Source organism: Hibiscus syriacus, unplaced genomic scaffold, assembly GCF_006381635.1.
Source record: "Hibiscus syriacus cultivar Baekdansim isolate YM2019G1 unplaced genomic scaffold, ASM638163v2 tig00003551_pilon, whole genome shotgun sequence".
NCBI classification, from domain to species: Eukaryota; Viridiplantae; Streptophyta; class Magnoliopsida; order Malvales; family Malvaceae; genus Hibiscus; species Hibiscus syriacus.
In genome coordinates, this window is record NW_024061978.1 from 35,453 (window position 1) to 52,279 (window position 16,827).

The following is a 16,827-nucleotide window of genomic DNA, read 5'->3' on the forward strand; positions in this document are numbered from 1 at the left end:
TTTATAACCATGTGGGGCACATTCTGTTATAAAGTGATGCCATTTGGATTGAAAAATGCAGGGGCAACATATCAAAGAGCCATGGTAACTTTGTTTCATGACATGATGCACAAAGAGATTGAAGTATATGTAGATGACATGATTGCCAAATCCAGAACGGAAGAAGAACACATTCAAAATCTGAGAAAGCTTTTCCAGAGATTGAGGAGATATCAATTAAAGCTTAACCCCGCTAAATGCACTTTTGGGGTAACTTCCGGAAAACTCTTGGGATTTGTGGTCAGCAAAAAAGGAATCGAGATTGATCCAGATAAAGTAAAAGCAATTCAAGATCTTCCACCACCCAATACAAAAAAAGAAGTTCGAGGCTTTTTGGGAAGATTAAATTATATATCTCGGTTCATTTCTCAATTAACTGACAAATGTGATCCAGTGTTCAAATTACTTCGAAAGAACAATCCTGAAGTCTGGAATGAAGAATGTCAAGAAACTTTGGATATTATTAAGAAATATTTATCCAATGCCCCAATTTTAGTATCACCAATGCCTGATAGACCATTAATTCTCTACTTGACGGTCTTCGAAAATTCGATGGGATGTGTACTAGGACAGCATGATGAATCGGGAAGGAAAGAAAAAGCTATTTATTATCTGAGTAAGAAATTTACTGATTGTGAAATTCGATATCCACCAATACAAAAATTATGTTGTGCTTTGGTGTGGACTACTCGAAGACTCAGACAATATATGTTATACCATACTACTTGGTTGATATCCAAACTTGATCCTTTAAAGTTCTTAATGGAATCACCAGCTTTGACAGGCAGAATGGCTAGATGGAAGATGTTATTATCTGAGTTTGATATTGTGTATGTCAACCAAAAAGCGATAAAAGGAAGTGTCATAGCTGATTTTCTGGCCAGTCGTGTATCAAATGATTATCAGCCTTTGAACTTCAATTTTCCCGATGAAGATCTGTTATGCATATCCATGAATGAAGAAGTCAAAACAAATGATGCATTTGCAACTTGGAAGCTTTATTTTGACGGAGCATCTAATGCTTTGGGACGAGGAATTGGGGCAGTGTTAATTTCTCCAGAAAATATTTATTATCCCTTTACGAGTAGACTGGAGTTCTTTTGCACCAATAATATGGCAGAATATGAAGCTTGTGTCATGGGATTGAAAGCAGCTATAGAAAGAAAAATCAAATGTCTCAAGATATATGGAGATTCATCGTTAGTGGTGTATCAATTACGAGGAGAATGGGAAACAAAAGACCCCAAATTGTTGGAATACCGAAATTTTACCCTCGAATTAGTAAAAGAATTTGAGAAAGTTACCTTCAATTATCTCCCTCGAGAAGAAAATCAAATGGCAGATGCTTTGGCTACATTAGCTGCTATGTTTCAGGCAACTAAGAAAGTTGATATGATGCCAATCAAAATGCAAGTATATAATTCCTGCACATTGTTATAGTGTGGAAGAAGAGGTAGATGGTAAACCATGGTATCATGATATCCTGCAATATATCAAAAATCAAAGTTATCCACCAAATGCATCGGAAATTGATAAAAGAACTTTGAGAAGAATGGCTGCTGGATATTTTCTTGATGGAGAGATTATGTATAGAAGAAGCAATGATCAAATGCTATTGAGATGTTTAAATACCAGCGAAGCTCGAAACGTCATTGAAGAAGTACACAGTGGAATATGTGGAACACATGCAAATGGTCTTTCCATGGCCAGAAAAATAATGAGATATGGATACTATTGGGCTACTATGTACACAGATTGCATTGATTACGCAAGGAAATGTCATAAATGCCAGATATATGCAGACAAGATTCATGTACCCCCATCTCCTTTACATGTAATGACAGCACCCTGGCCATTTTCTATGTGGGGAATAGATGTCATTGGGGCAATCACACCAAAAGCATCGAATGGACATTGTTTCATCCTTGTGGCAATTGATTATTTTACCAAATGGGTCGAAGCTGCTTCATATACCAATATTAAGAGGTCCACAGTCTGCAAATTCATAAAGAAAGAGATAGTTTGCCGGTATGGCCTACCAGAAAGAATCATTACAGATAATGCTCTGAACCTGAACAACAAAATGATGGCTGAACTTTGTGCGCAGTTTAAGATCAAACATTCAAATTCAGTGGCATATCGTCCAAAGATGAATGGGGCAGTTGAAGCAGCAAATAAGAACATCAAGATAATCATTACAAAGACCACTGAAACTTACAAAGATTGGCACGAGAAGTTACCTTTTGCTCTATATGCATACCGAACTACTGTTCGAACATCTACTGGGGCAACGCCTTTTTCTTTAGTCTACGGGATGGAAGCAGTCTTACCAATTGAAGTTGAGATTCCATCGCTTCGAATATTGAGAGAAACAAAATTGGATGAATCTGAATGGATCCAAGCTAGAGTTGATCAATTGAACCTTATTGAGGAGAAAAGATTGAAAGCTATTTGCCATGGACAGATGTATCAAAAACGGATGATGAAGTCTCATGACAAAAAAGTACATCCAAGAGCATTCCAAGAGGGTGATCTAGTACTAAAAAAGATTTTGCCTATACATAAAGATTTCCGTGGGAAATGGATGCCTAATTGGGAAGGGCCATACATTGTGAAAAAGGCCTTTTCCGGAGGAGCATTGATCTTGGCAGAAATGGATGGAAAAATTCTAAGAAATCCAATAAACTCGGATTCTGTCAAGAAATATTATGCTTGAAGAGAAAAGAAAAAAGAAAAAGAAAAAAAAAAAAAAAAAAAAAGAAAAGAGAAGAAAAAGAAAGGGGGTCAAGGTGAAAACCCGCAAAGGGCATCTTGTAACCAAAGGAAGGATTTGAGTTGAAAACCTGAAAAGGCGGCTCAAATGCAGGGATATTAGGCATCTGGCAATTGAACTCTCTTAAGATTTTGACAGTTTGGGAGAAACTTCACATCTACAAGCATTTTGACAACGTTTGAGATCTTCCAGACAAAAGCTTACATCATTACTCTAAATTGTGTCAACTTGATTAATTTAGAAATACTTATACTTATAATTTGTTGAGACATTTGAATTTTTATTCTTATGATTGCCATAACTTTGAATACAATTATATATATTTCAATTTCAATTTATTTGAGATTCAATTTATTTTTGGAAATTCAATTTATTCTTTTATATTGAATTAACATAATTTTGAAATAATTTAAAGATTTCTGAATATCACTTTATGTTAATACTTTTAAATACTTGGAATACAAAGTAGGCAAATCATCACTAGCTTAAAGCCATGAACATCAAGATTGTTACAAGTGGTGCTACCGACAACAAGGTCGAATCCGCCAAATCTACTCATCAATTGCTCCAACCGATCACCATTCAGTTCTTGCACATCTGTTTTCAAAGATATACTAAGACAGTAGAAGGCAACTTTTGTAGCATTGATTCCAGCAAAAAGAAACAAGACATTGATATCACTGGGAAATATGTCTCTATACAGATCCTTGTGTATGGTTTTTAGGGAAAACTAGAAGCATTTCCACTTCATCAGGTTCAAGTGGAACAACTTTATTCCTTTTAATCCATACTAGATTCCATTTTTAGCACTCATCAAGAACATACTTCTGGACACTCGAAGGTGGCTCATGGTCATAAGCTTCAAGAGCCTTGCAGATCCTTTTTGTCAATTTGGCGCTTCTTGTACATGTTTATAAACAGTTCAACTTTATTCTTGGATCCCATGAAAGCCACCATTTCTTTGTCAATGGAAAAGCATCAGCACAGGGAGGAAGTAGAATAAGAAAAACTCCGTTCTTAATTGGCAGAATTATGAATATAGTCCTTTTCAGTGTAGTATGATGGAAATGCTTCGAATCTACAAATTCTGGCTCTACATCAAATGAGCATTATGATATCCTATTCCAAACATTAACTGGAACAAATATAATGTGCTCAATAGCATCTTTTGGAAGTGTTCTTTGAGTTATCTGATCTGGTTGGACAGAACCAATCATTGAATTTAGAAGATGAATGTGCTCAATAGCATCTTCTGGAAGTGTTCTTTGAGTTATCTGATCTGGTTGGACAGAACCAATCATTGAATTTAGAAGATGAATGTGCTCAATAGCATCTTCTGGAAGTGTTCTTTGAGTTATCTGATCTGGTTGGACAGAACCAATCATTGAATTTAGAAGATGAATGTGCTCAATAGCATCTTCTGGAAGTGTTCTTTGAGTTATCTGATCTGGTTGGACAGAACCAATCATTGAATTTAGAAAATATAATGTGCTCAATAGCATCTTCTGGAAGTGTTCTTTGAGTTATCTGATCTGGTTGGACAGAACCAATCATTGAATTTAGAAGATGAATTTGCTCAATAGCATCTTCTGGAAGTGTTCTTTGAGTTATCTAATCTGGTTGGACAGAACCAATCGAGGGAATTAAAAGATGAACTGCATGATCATCTTCATTAAGAAGTTTCTTTTCAAGCTTCTTTTGCTTATTCCTTTCTCAAAAATCATAGCCCAAATTTCACTTTTTCTTGTAATGGGGATCATTGCATAATGACTTACTATCTTTTACCAGAAGAAGGGCATCAGCAGCCTTAGTCATTTGCACGGCACATATAAAATTTGCCAATTCTGCAATTGATGAATCTGGACCATATTTCTCCAGGGCTATTGAAGTTTCAGCCCATGATAATCCCATTTTTGTCAAGTATAACAGTTTATTCTCCTCATCAGAATCAGAAGTCAAGATTTCTCGGTATTAGAAGAACTATCGATATCTGTGAAATCATCTTGAAAGGTCACTTCATAATCAGATGAATTGTTATCAGAATCAACATGTTGCCTGAATGCAAGCTTTTCAAGAGCCTATACTATTGAGTTTTATTCTCAAGAGGTTTTTGTGACATTATATCTACATCTACATTTGTCAAAGATGATATATTCTTTGATTTGAAGAAGAAATATTTATTGGGTTTTTACAATTGAAGAAATATTCAATTCACCAATCTGAAATCAAACAATTTAACATTCATGCATCATATTTAGGCATTTTCAAAAATAGATGCATTTTCATTCATTCTTGTTGAATGTTTAACATGAATTTCAAAGATTTTAGCAAAGATTCAAATCCATCACTTGATGGATAAATTTTTCCAGAGAAAGTTCATAATGAGAAGAACTCATCTGAAGAAGGAAGAAGAAGTTCATAATGAGAAGAATTTGTTCAACCTTTTACCTGAATCCATCATTTGGTGGATCATCTTTTCCAGTTCGAGTTCATAATGAGAAGAACTCATCTGAAGAAGGAAGAAGAAGTTCATAATGAGAAGAATTTGTTCAACCTTTTATATGAATCCATCATTTAATGGATCAGCTTTTCCAGAGAAAGTTCATAATGAGAAGAACTCATCTGAAGAAGGAAGAAGAAGTTCATAATGAGAAGAATTTGTTCAACCTTTTACCTGAATCCATCATTTGGTGGATCATCTTTTCCAGTTCGAGTTCATAATGAGAAGAACTCATCTGAAGAAGGAAGAAGAAGTTCATAATGAGAAGAATTTGTTCAACCTTTTATATGAATCCATCATTTAATGGATAAATTTTTCCAGAGAAAGTTCATAATGAGAAGAACTCATCTGAAGAAGGAAGAAGAAGTTCATAATGAGAAGAATTTGTTCAACCTTTTACCTGAATCCATCATTTGGTGGATCATCTTTCCAGTTCGAGTTCATAATGAGAAGAACTCATCTGAAGAAGGAAGAAGAAGTTCATAATGAGAAGAATTTGTTCAACCTTTTATATGAATCCATCATTTAATGGATCAGCTTTTCCAGAGAAAGTTCATAATGAGAAGAACTCATCTGAAGAAGGAAGAAGAAGTTCATAATGAGAAGAATTTGTTCAACCTTTTACCTGAATCCATCATTTGGTGGATCATCTTTTCCAGTTCGAGTTCATAATGAGAAGAACTCATCTGAAGAAGGAAGAAGAAGTTCATAATGAGAAGAATTTGTTCAACCTTTTATATGAATCCATCATTTAATGGATCAGCTTTTCCAGAGAAAGTTCATAATGAGAAGAACTCATCTGAAGAAGGAAGAAGAAGTTTATAATGAGAAGAATTTGTTCAACCTTTTATATGAATCCATCATTTAATGGATCAGCTTTTCCAGAGAAAGTTCATAATGAGAAGAACTCATCTGAAGAAGGAAAAAGAAGTTCATAATGAGAAGAATTTGTTCAACCTTTTACCTGAATTCATCAATTGATGGATTATCTTTTCCGGAGAAGTTCATAATGAGAAGAACTCATCTGAAGAAGAAAGAAGAAGTTCATAATAAGAAGAACTTGTTCAACTTTTTGCATAATTCTATCATAGAAGGAGATAGATTAACATCAGCCTTTCTAGAGAAAGTTCATAATGAGAAGAACTCATCTGAGCTTATTCAACCTTTTTAATGACTCTATCACAGAAAGAAAGAGGTCAGCATCATCCCCAGCAGAAAGTTCATAATGAGAAGAACTCATCTATAGAGAGAGAAGAATTTATTCAATATCTCCATTATGATCAAGTGAAGCCAAATGGATAAAAAAATTTATTATCTTTTCATCTTTGCCCTATTCTTGTTAACACAAGAATGAGCAAGAGGGGCAGCTGAAGATACTAATTTTTTACCCATATCATTATTATTATTATTATTATTATTATTATTATTATTATTATTTATTATTATTATCATTATTATTATTATTATCATTATTATTATTATTATTATTATTATTAAATATATTAAATACATATATAAATATTATTAAAAAAATAATAATTACAGGCCCAATTACAACTGGACCGGCCCAGTTACAAACCAACCAGAACCGGTCCAGATCAAACCAGAAACCCTAAATATTTGGGTTTCCAGTTAGGGTTTCCTAACCCTAATTTAACCAGCCGCCTCAGCTCACAACCGTTGGATCTGGCAAGATCCAACGGTCCAGATTGCCCCAGATGGAAACCCTAGGGTCTGATACCCTAGGGACACGCGGCCGCCGTTGCTATCTCGCCGCTTCCGCCGCTGCCACGTCCCAACCGAAGACTCCAGAAGATAGAATACCAGCCGTCCACGCCATGGCTACTCGGTGAGTCACCACTGGTAGTCCGGGTGACTCACCGAGACCCCATCTTCGGACCGGTCCGACGGCTACAACGGTGGTGGCTATAAAAGCCACCACCCGAACCTGAAAAAAAAAGGGAGACAGAAACCAGAGACAGAGACAGAGAACGAAAAAAAAAACAGAAAAAGGAAAACAACAACAACTAAACCAACGATCTCAGTCAGCATCAACGCAGCAAGGAAAAAAAGAGAGAAGAGAGGAAAAAGCTTACCCTATCATCGGAGAGCCCCAACCGTCACCGGATCTCACCGGAACCTTCGAAACACCGAAGGTATTTTTGTAGATTCGCTCCGATTGGGAGCTTTTTAGGAGGAAACAATACCGGAACCGTCCTTAGGACGGTCCGATTTATCTATTAGTATAAAAAAAAAATTTCCGGCCACCGGATGCGGTGGCCGACGGTGATAATCACGGCGGCACACGGTGGCCGACCGGTGACCGGCTTCCCTCCGGTGAGGGAAGCTAGAGAGAGGCGAGAGAGTTTTAAAACTCTCTCAGTTTAGAGAGAGAGAGGGAAATGAGAAATGAAAGCTGGCCCTTCGGGCCAGCCGGTTTGGGACCATATATAGTCCTTCCCGAACGACGTCGTTTCGGGAAGGACTATGCGCGTAATTATAAAATAATTAAACCCCGTCCGCAGTCCTCTGAACTTGTAAACTTTACATTTTAGTCACTAAATTGAATTTATAATATTTTTAATTCAGTTTTCGAATTTTAATTTCTTTTATTTTAGTCCTTTATATTAAAATAATATATTTAGGATAAATTACAGATTTAATCCCTTAATTTTAATAAATAATATTTTAATCCCTAGTTCATATTTTTAATTTATTTTATTCTAATATATGAATTTTAGATAATTTTATTTTAGTCACTAAATAAATAAAATAAAAACATATTTAATCCCTATAGTTTTGATTAATTATGAATTAGATTTTTAATTTTATTTCTACTGTAATTTAGTCATTTATTTTATATGTTTTAATTTATTTTATTGTTTTTAAATATATTGTTTTAATAGAATTTTTCTTTTATTATATTGTTAAATATTTTTATATATATTCATAAATATATATAATAAATAGTAACTTTTAAATATTTATTTTTAATATCGAAGAAAAGGACGGTCTTAATATAACTGGATGTCCTATTCTGATATTTTAAAATTAAAAATTAAACAATATTATTTAAATTAATATTTATCAATATCAAAGAAAAGAGCTGTCTTAAGGCACCTAGAAGTTCTTTTATGATATTTTTAAATAAATAAATATATTTTTTGAAATAATAAGATTAAAAATTAAATATATTTTTGAATTTTTAAATTTTAATAATAGAGACAATTTATAATTAAAAAGTACCAATTTTGGGCGTTGTAGGGGTGCTAATCCTTCCCTAAACGTAACCGACCACGAATCTCTTTTTTTGTTAAAAAGAACGAATTTTTGGTTATAAAACGCAGATCAGTTTATCTTTTAATTGATGTTTTCTTAAAAACTCTTTTAAAAGATATTTTTTAGGTATTCGACCTACCTGACCCAAAAGGCCGATGGCGACTCCCAAATTATTTTCAAAACCATTTATTCACATCAATTTCACCGCCAAACAAATAAATTCGTGCCCGGACGAAAACCGGTTACGACACAGTGGATTGGGACTGACGACACTGCTGGATAAGTGTGGTTGTCAGGTCATCCTGCCAACAAAGCACACATAAATTAGCGGGATTTAAAGAGTCCCGTGCAGACTAGATTCTCCATCTGCGTTTTTACAAGAAGCCGCACTTGAACATATAGGTTTAGAATCATTTAGGTATTGCTGCGACCTCAAGAACAACTAAATAACCATTTGGAACATCATTATGATGTTATGAGTCTAAACTTGAACTAAACTCCATCTATCACATTGTCAAAGATCTCCAAAATAATCGAACTTAACTTGCAATCAACAGTCGGCAAATAAACCAAGTTTATATCTAATTTACTGATATGTCACCTTATCACAAAGTATAACTTCTAGTTTACCAGTTGCAGAGCATGCAAAACAAGTCCACAACATCCCCTTCAACCTTTGAAGTAAAAGCCTGGTACTGTTGGAGACATCAGAACTCTCACCAATATTTATCATTGAGGAAAGTTCACATGCATTAGTTAAAAGCCTTAAGCACGACTGTCTAATACAGATCATAAATGGAAAACAGAAGATTTAAGAGATCTTAAAGAAAGTGATTTCCTCCTTGAAAACAGGGAAAGGTAAAATTATTGACTGATAAAATGATCTTTTGCACATTAAAGCCTCACTACACCCAACATGATACTGACAATTAAAACATAGTGATCATTGAGAAAACATACAAATGACTCATTCTTCCAAGACTCAAATCTTTTAAGGTTTCTTATTTGGCAGCAGAGAAGGAAGCATAATTTATTGGTACATGAAGTTAACAACAATACCTGAAGAGCATCTTGCTGGGGCGATGAGGATAACACAGTCGAAAGAAGCTCAATGCAGTTTCTTGCTACATCAAATGCTTCCTTCGTTTGTTCAGCAGAAAAGCTTTGAACATGAATGTCATGCTGAAGCTGCTGTGCAAGACTAGCATCCACCTCTGGCACTGAAACTGAACGAGCAGGGGTGAAAATAGGTGCCAAACTCTCATTGTCACGGCCAGGAAAGTGGATACCCCTTGATTTTAAACTCTAAGGGAAAGGGGGAAAGAACATTGGAGAAAATCTCAAAATAATTTAATCGGCAAGCCACAAGGCTTTATATTTCATAGCACAGTGCACTGTTTATTAAATCATAATGTAACCCTAAGCACACAGTGGTCAAGAGACATTGATGCACAGAAACATTACCAGTCAAGTAACTGTTTGACAAAGCTCGTTTAAGGGCTTTCTGAATTGATCATCTTTAAATAAACTAACAAAATAAACAATAAAATATATGTTCCTTTCACGGAATAAAAAAATTCCAAGTCCACGATTTAATGAAGTTTATTTATTTTTTGATAGGAATGTAGGCCTCGTTAAAAACCCCCTTCATGATTAATGGAACACTAAGTGCTTCTCAATCAGCGGAAGGAGGAAAAGAGTGTCTTAGGATTCATTAAAAACCACAATATACATAATGTTTAACAACAACACATAAACACTCCCTTTACATAATCCAACCCAAAGACTACAAAAGCAAATCACAAATGTAAAACTAGCCAATACCAGCTTTGGCTAAACTATCAACCTCAACATTGGCTGACCTAGCAACCCATCTAATAATACCATTCAACTCCCTTAACTTAGTAACAATATCTTTTACTAAATTAGAGTATACACCGGGACAGAGATCAAAATTCTTGACCCACTATACTGCAAGTTTACTGTCAGATTCAATCAATAAACGTTCCTTCATCTGCTGATGAAACGGCTCAAAAAAAATTAGGCCCCTCTTAACTGCCAACAACTCAATCAGCGCCGGAGGACCTGGACCAGAAGGCTCTTGAAAAGAGCCGATCACCGAGCCATCCTCATCTCTAAGAATTCCCCCAACACCACTCTTCCTCCAATCACCATTCACTGCTGCATCCACATTAAGTTTAATAAAACCCTTTGGAGGAGGAGACCAAGACACAATTTCAATGATCGAACACCTTCACTTAGAGCAATAATCCCCAATAGTAGGATCAGAGGTGAGAGAGTCTTTTAGAATAGAGACATCCTTGGAATTCGTTATGAACCAGGTCGCCAGCCTACATCTTGCCATAAAAAACAGATCGATCTGATCGAGCCTACCCCCATCAAACACAATGTCATTCCTATATTTCCATATAGTCCATAGCACCACACCCGGAATATATGACCAAATTCTAGAATTAGAGACCAAATGCTCCCAAGCTAGCAGAAAACATTGAGCATTGGCCTGCAAAACCGAACTAACACCCCACAATTTCAAAAATTTCATCCACAATGCCCATGCCACAAGGCAAGTAAAAAATAAATGCAAAGAGGATTCAACCTCTTTTTTACAAAGGGGGCATGACACATCTATAACAGCTGAAACTCCTCTCCTTTGTAGTTCCTGTTTTACTGGCAGTCTATGATGCACAACCTGCCACAAAAAGACCTCCACTCTGGGAGGCACCAAACCCCTCCAAATGAATCTCATCCAAAAAGAATCAACTGACAAAACAGGAATGCAAGCTTTGACACTGGTCTTAACAGAATAGATCCCATCCCCGTTTCCTCTCTAAACCCACCCATCAGACAGATCCTTGGACAGAGATATATTGTGAATTAAGGTCATCAGATCGCAGAATTGAACCAGTTCCCAGTCACTCAAACTCCTTCTCAATTGAACATGCCAACACCAAACTGAGGACTTGAACTCACCAAACTCTTTTAACTTCCCATTTTTATTTACAGACAAAACAAATAATCTGGGGAAGACCTCTTTAAGAGGGGAAACAGTCGCCCAGTTATCAGACCAGAAACTGATTCTGTCCCCACTGCCCACTCGAACATCTAACAGACTTCGAAATTTAACTCCGAACTGGTCATCTTTGAAATGATTATTGACTATCGATTTCCAAATCCAAGAAGAAAAAGCAGGTAGTTTTTCCTTGAAAATCAACAAACTAGGGTCCAGATTATACTTACTGCAAATAACCTTTTTCCACAATGACCCTTTATCATTCGCAAACCTCCAAGACCACTTTCCTAGGAGTGCTCTATTCATGTAATTAAGATCTAGAACTCCTAGACCACCCGCACTTTTTACAGAGCATACTGTCGATTAGTTTATCCAATGGATTTTTTTAACCTCTGCCCCTCCTCCCCATAGAAAACTAGCCATAATGGAGTTTAGCTTAACAACCACGGAAGAGGGTATTTTAAACAGGGACATGAAATAGGTGGGTAATGAGCATAAAACAGCCTTCAATAACACTAATCTTCCTGCCACAGACAGAGTCCTCGCCTTCCAGCTGGCTAGCTTCTTGTTAAATTTCTGCACTATCGGATCCCACAACGCTATAGAATTTCTCTTAGCACCAAGCGGTAATCCCAAATATTCTGAAGGAAAATGTCCCACTACACAACCAATAATATTAGCCCACTGCAACACCTCTTCCTCACTGATATTAATCCCAAATAATCTACACTTAGTGAGGTTTAATTGCAGTCCTGAAATGACTTCAAAGACCTGTAAGACCCTCTTGACATTTAGAATTTATGTGTTCGAAGCCATAAAGAAGATAATGAGATCATCTGCGAATTGCAAATGTGACAAATTAAGAGCTGTATCATCCTTGCCAACAATCAAACCACTGAACAGGCCCGAAGATACTGCTTTCCGAATCAGTAGATTAAGTAACTTGCCAATGAAATTAAACAACAATGGTGACAAGGAGCACCCTTGTCTAAGACCTCTAGCCATAGGAAATTCATCCGTAGGAACCCCATTAACTAGCACTGAAATCGAGGCAGTTGACACACATTTCCGAATCCAGCCACACCATTTTAATCCGAATCCCATTCTAACCATAACTTTAAATAAAATATCCCAATCTACCGTATCGTAGGCCTTCTTGAAATCCACCTTCAACACATAACCCTTCAATCCTTTCTTCCTCCACAAATCAATACCTTCATTAGCAATGAAAGAACAATCCAAGATTTGTCTACCCTGAGTGAAGGCAAATTGTGAATCACTAACAACATCATCCATGCAACACCTCAACCTTCTCGAAAGGCACTTGGAAAGAATCTTGTACATCCCACCTACTAGGCTAATTGGTCTGAAATCATCTAAACCCCCAATATTAGAGCCCTTTGGAATTAGAGTTATGAACAAATGATTAATGACATGCTCCCAATCCTTTCCCAAGTAAAAGTTATTGAAAAAATTCATAATATCACCTTTCAATGAAGACCAAATTTTTTTGAAAAAACCCATACTCAGCCCATCCGGACCCGGAGCTTTGTTGCTATCACACGAATTCAAGGTTTCCCAAATTTCGCCTTCCGTAAACTCCTTTTCTAGCATAAGACTCTGCTCCATTGAAATTCTTGAGAAATTTAACTTAATATCCTCCACTTCCAAGGTAGTGCGGCTATTGAAAGCTTTGAAAAAATGCTCTTTGACAGCAGACTTTAACCGGACCGGGTCCCTGATAATAACCCCATCAACACAAATAGCATTTAGAGCGTTCCTCCGCCTCCTAATGGAAGCACAAGTGTGAAAAAATTTAGAATTCCGATCACCATCTTTAACCCACTTCTCTCTTGAATTTTGAAACCAGATTTGCTCCTCAATTCTGTAAAGTCTCCAAAGCTCATCCCTCAGTAACTTCAGCTCTGATGAACTATCAATAACTCCTAAAACTCGATTCTTCTGAAAAGAGTTCTCTAGGTGATGGATCTTGTCTTCAATAGCAGAAATCTATTTACTAGGAAACTGATTCCTATTTCCAGACCAAGTCTTTATATAATATAGTAATTAATATTTGGGTAAAGTATACAGATGATCTCCTAACTAAATGATATTGTTTTATTAAGTCATTCGACTATTAAAAGTTATAAAATGGTTCTTCAATATAGAATGTCACTTTGTTAAGTCTCTCGATTATTAAAAATCACAAAATGGTCATTCGACTATTTATTATGTTTCAAACTCATCTTTTTTCATTAAAATTTTACGGTTGTTTAAGCTGAACGTTAACATGATAACTAGAATAAGATAGTCGTTTGAAATTTTGGGGTCGAGTTTTATCATATCACAATGAACGGATTAATATTCAACTTAGAATATAGTCTATTTTTAGTGAAAAATGATGAGTTTGGAATATAATGAATAGTCTAATGACAATCTTGTAACTTTTAATAATCAAATGACTCAACAACGCAACACTATATAATCAGAGTAGCATTATGTAACTTTTAATAATTGAAAAACTTAATAAAATTAACGGATTAATATTCAAATCAGAATATCGTCTATTTTTTAGCGGAAAATGACGGGTTTGGAATATAATGAATAGTCGAATGATAATCTTGTAACTTTTAATAATCAAACGACTCAACAAAGAAACACTATATAATCAGAGTAGCATTTTTTAACTTTTAATAATTGAAGAACTTGATAAATTAGTATCCTATAATCGAGGACCGTTTGTATATTTTTCCCTTAATATTTACTTTTTTATAATTATATCACATATATTTATAAACTAAATCAGTATCGCAGCAATAACCGGAAACAAACTTGAGCTCTTTAAGCTCTCACGAGAAAGAAAACGGATCACAAAACAAATTAAACCGAGGCCGCTAACGTATTATTTTCGCCCCTTGATCCAAATGGTTATATTGTTCTTATGATCCCTCTAAAAATTCTATACATCAATTTAAGTATTTTTAGTGAAAATTTTATACCTTAACCCTCAAGAATTGCGATTTTATTTTGACAGCTAAAGCAAAATTCTGATTTATCCCCTGTCACAAACCAAAGAGGTCCCTCAAAGGCTTTTGATTGGAGTCTAGTGACTAATGTGACCAGTTTGGAGGAGTTTCAATCGGAGTATTGTCGACACAATCGTATTCGTCATCGTGATTAGGGATAATTATAGGTCGAGCCAAATCGAATTTTTAACTTAACCAAATCTGATTCTAGTACAATACCCTCTATTTATCATTTGTCTCGATCTAAGTTTAGAAAAATTTTATTTAGTCCACGTTCAATCCAATCCGAAGTTAAAAATCTTATAAGATATGATTTAGTATCTCTTATTGAAAACTCTATTAAAGATATCTAAAAATATATGTTAAAAATTATTGTATATTTTATTATACACGGTGAAAAGAAAAGAAAAAAAGTAATGAATTGAATGTTAATGTATTTAATAAGAAAGAAAAATGAGAGAGAAAATATTATTTTTCATTTTAATGCATAAAACATATCATACGTGTTTATTAAGAATATGTATTCTTTCGCACTTTTAAACTCAATTGAGCAATTGATGAAAACAAATACTTCTCATTTTTTATCTTTCTTACCGACCACAGAAATGAACTCTCCTTTCTATTTTCTTCCACCGTCGAGAAGGAGTAAACCTGGTTCGGGTGAGGGATCGGAAGGTTCTTCGCTGGCATCAGGACCAGCTCTGGGAGTGCTAAACACGTCCATGTGTGCAGGGTCCTCCGGATTGTGAGCTTGTTCCTCAGCCAAAACCTTCTCTCTTGTCTTCTTCCCCACATCTTCAGCTGCTTTGGCAACCCTTTTGTATGCAGCAGTGAACCACGCGGCTCCAGCCAAAGCATAACGGTTCTTCATGAGGGAAGATTTGGCAGTGCTGACGGACTGCTCGGCGGCTGCCAATGCGGTCTTCGACTTCTCGGAAACCTGATACTTCTGGTCCACCTCCCTCATTTTTTCGTTCACCACAGTGCTGCCTGCACTGATTTTCTCGGAAAAACCGATCTTCTGATCCAGGGAAGTGATCTTCGCAGAGGCGGTCGAAGTGACTTGATGCTTCTCATCGAAGGCTTTTGCTTTGTTCAATGCATCTTTGCCAATGATGAATCCCTTGGCTAGCATGGTGCTAACCACATCCTCTGCCTTCGTGTAAGCTACATCTGCCTGGCCACTATCCCCTGTTGCCTGAAGTGATCAAACAATTCTTTCAAATCAAAGATCATCAATTAGTAAGTGAAACCAAAGCGGATTAAAGTAGTGTCCTACCGGTGTTGTGAAAGCATTAGCAGGCGGCTTGTAATCAGTAGCCAGCTCTATAGTAACAAACTTATCCACAATTGTTGCACCCTGAAGAAAACCATGTACTTCGAATCAATACAATCGGAACGAAAAATTTACTATTCAATCAATCAACATTAGCCTTTACGATTGGAATGAAAACCATGTTCTGCTGTTTTACCGCATGATGCTGAATGGTTTCTGATATCAAATAAACTGTTCAAAAATTAATCACACATCAGTCAAAAGGCTTTTTAACAGCATTGAAATGTGGAATTAGGTTTGGTAAGTTCCTTGACATCAAGTTTCGGTTAAAACAATTATTATAAAATATTTCAAACCTATGTTACTTCGACTCTTCATTTTCATTTAAGTACACTCCCGTCTGATACATATGTCCTACACATTTAAACATGAGCATGGACTATGAAGGTATGATCTTTCCACAGGCAATGCATTACAGTGTGTGTCTTACATAAGCACATAAAACATAAGAAATGAGACATGTTCATACTGAAAGAAGAACTGCAGTCTCTGCTCCCTGTGGATCCTTGTAAGTAATGTATGCAACTTGTGATCGCTCATCACTGAAAGAAAAGAAAGAAAAAACGAAGCAAAAGCAGTAAGAAACCTAGAGAAGAAAGCGTTCAGAAGAATTCAGAACATCACTATATTGGAACAACTACATGAATCAGAAGGCATGACAAGTAATTCCAACAATTTCCCACCTTTTTTTCTTTACATCTAATACGGTGGAGAAAAGCATGCAAATAAAAAAGGGACAGTGAAATTCAAACACCTTATATGGTAACAACTAACCGGTGCATTTCAACATATTCAATTTCACCGGAGAAGATAAAGAATTCTCTAATATCGTTCTCGGATGCG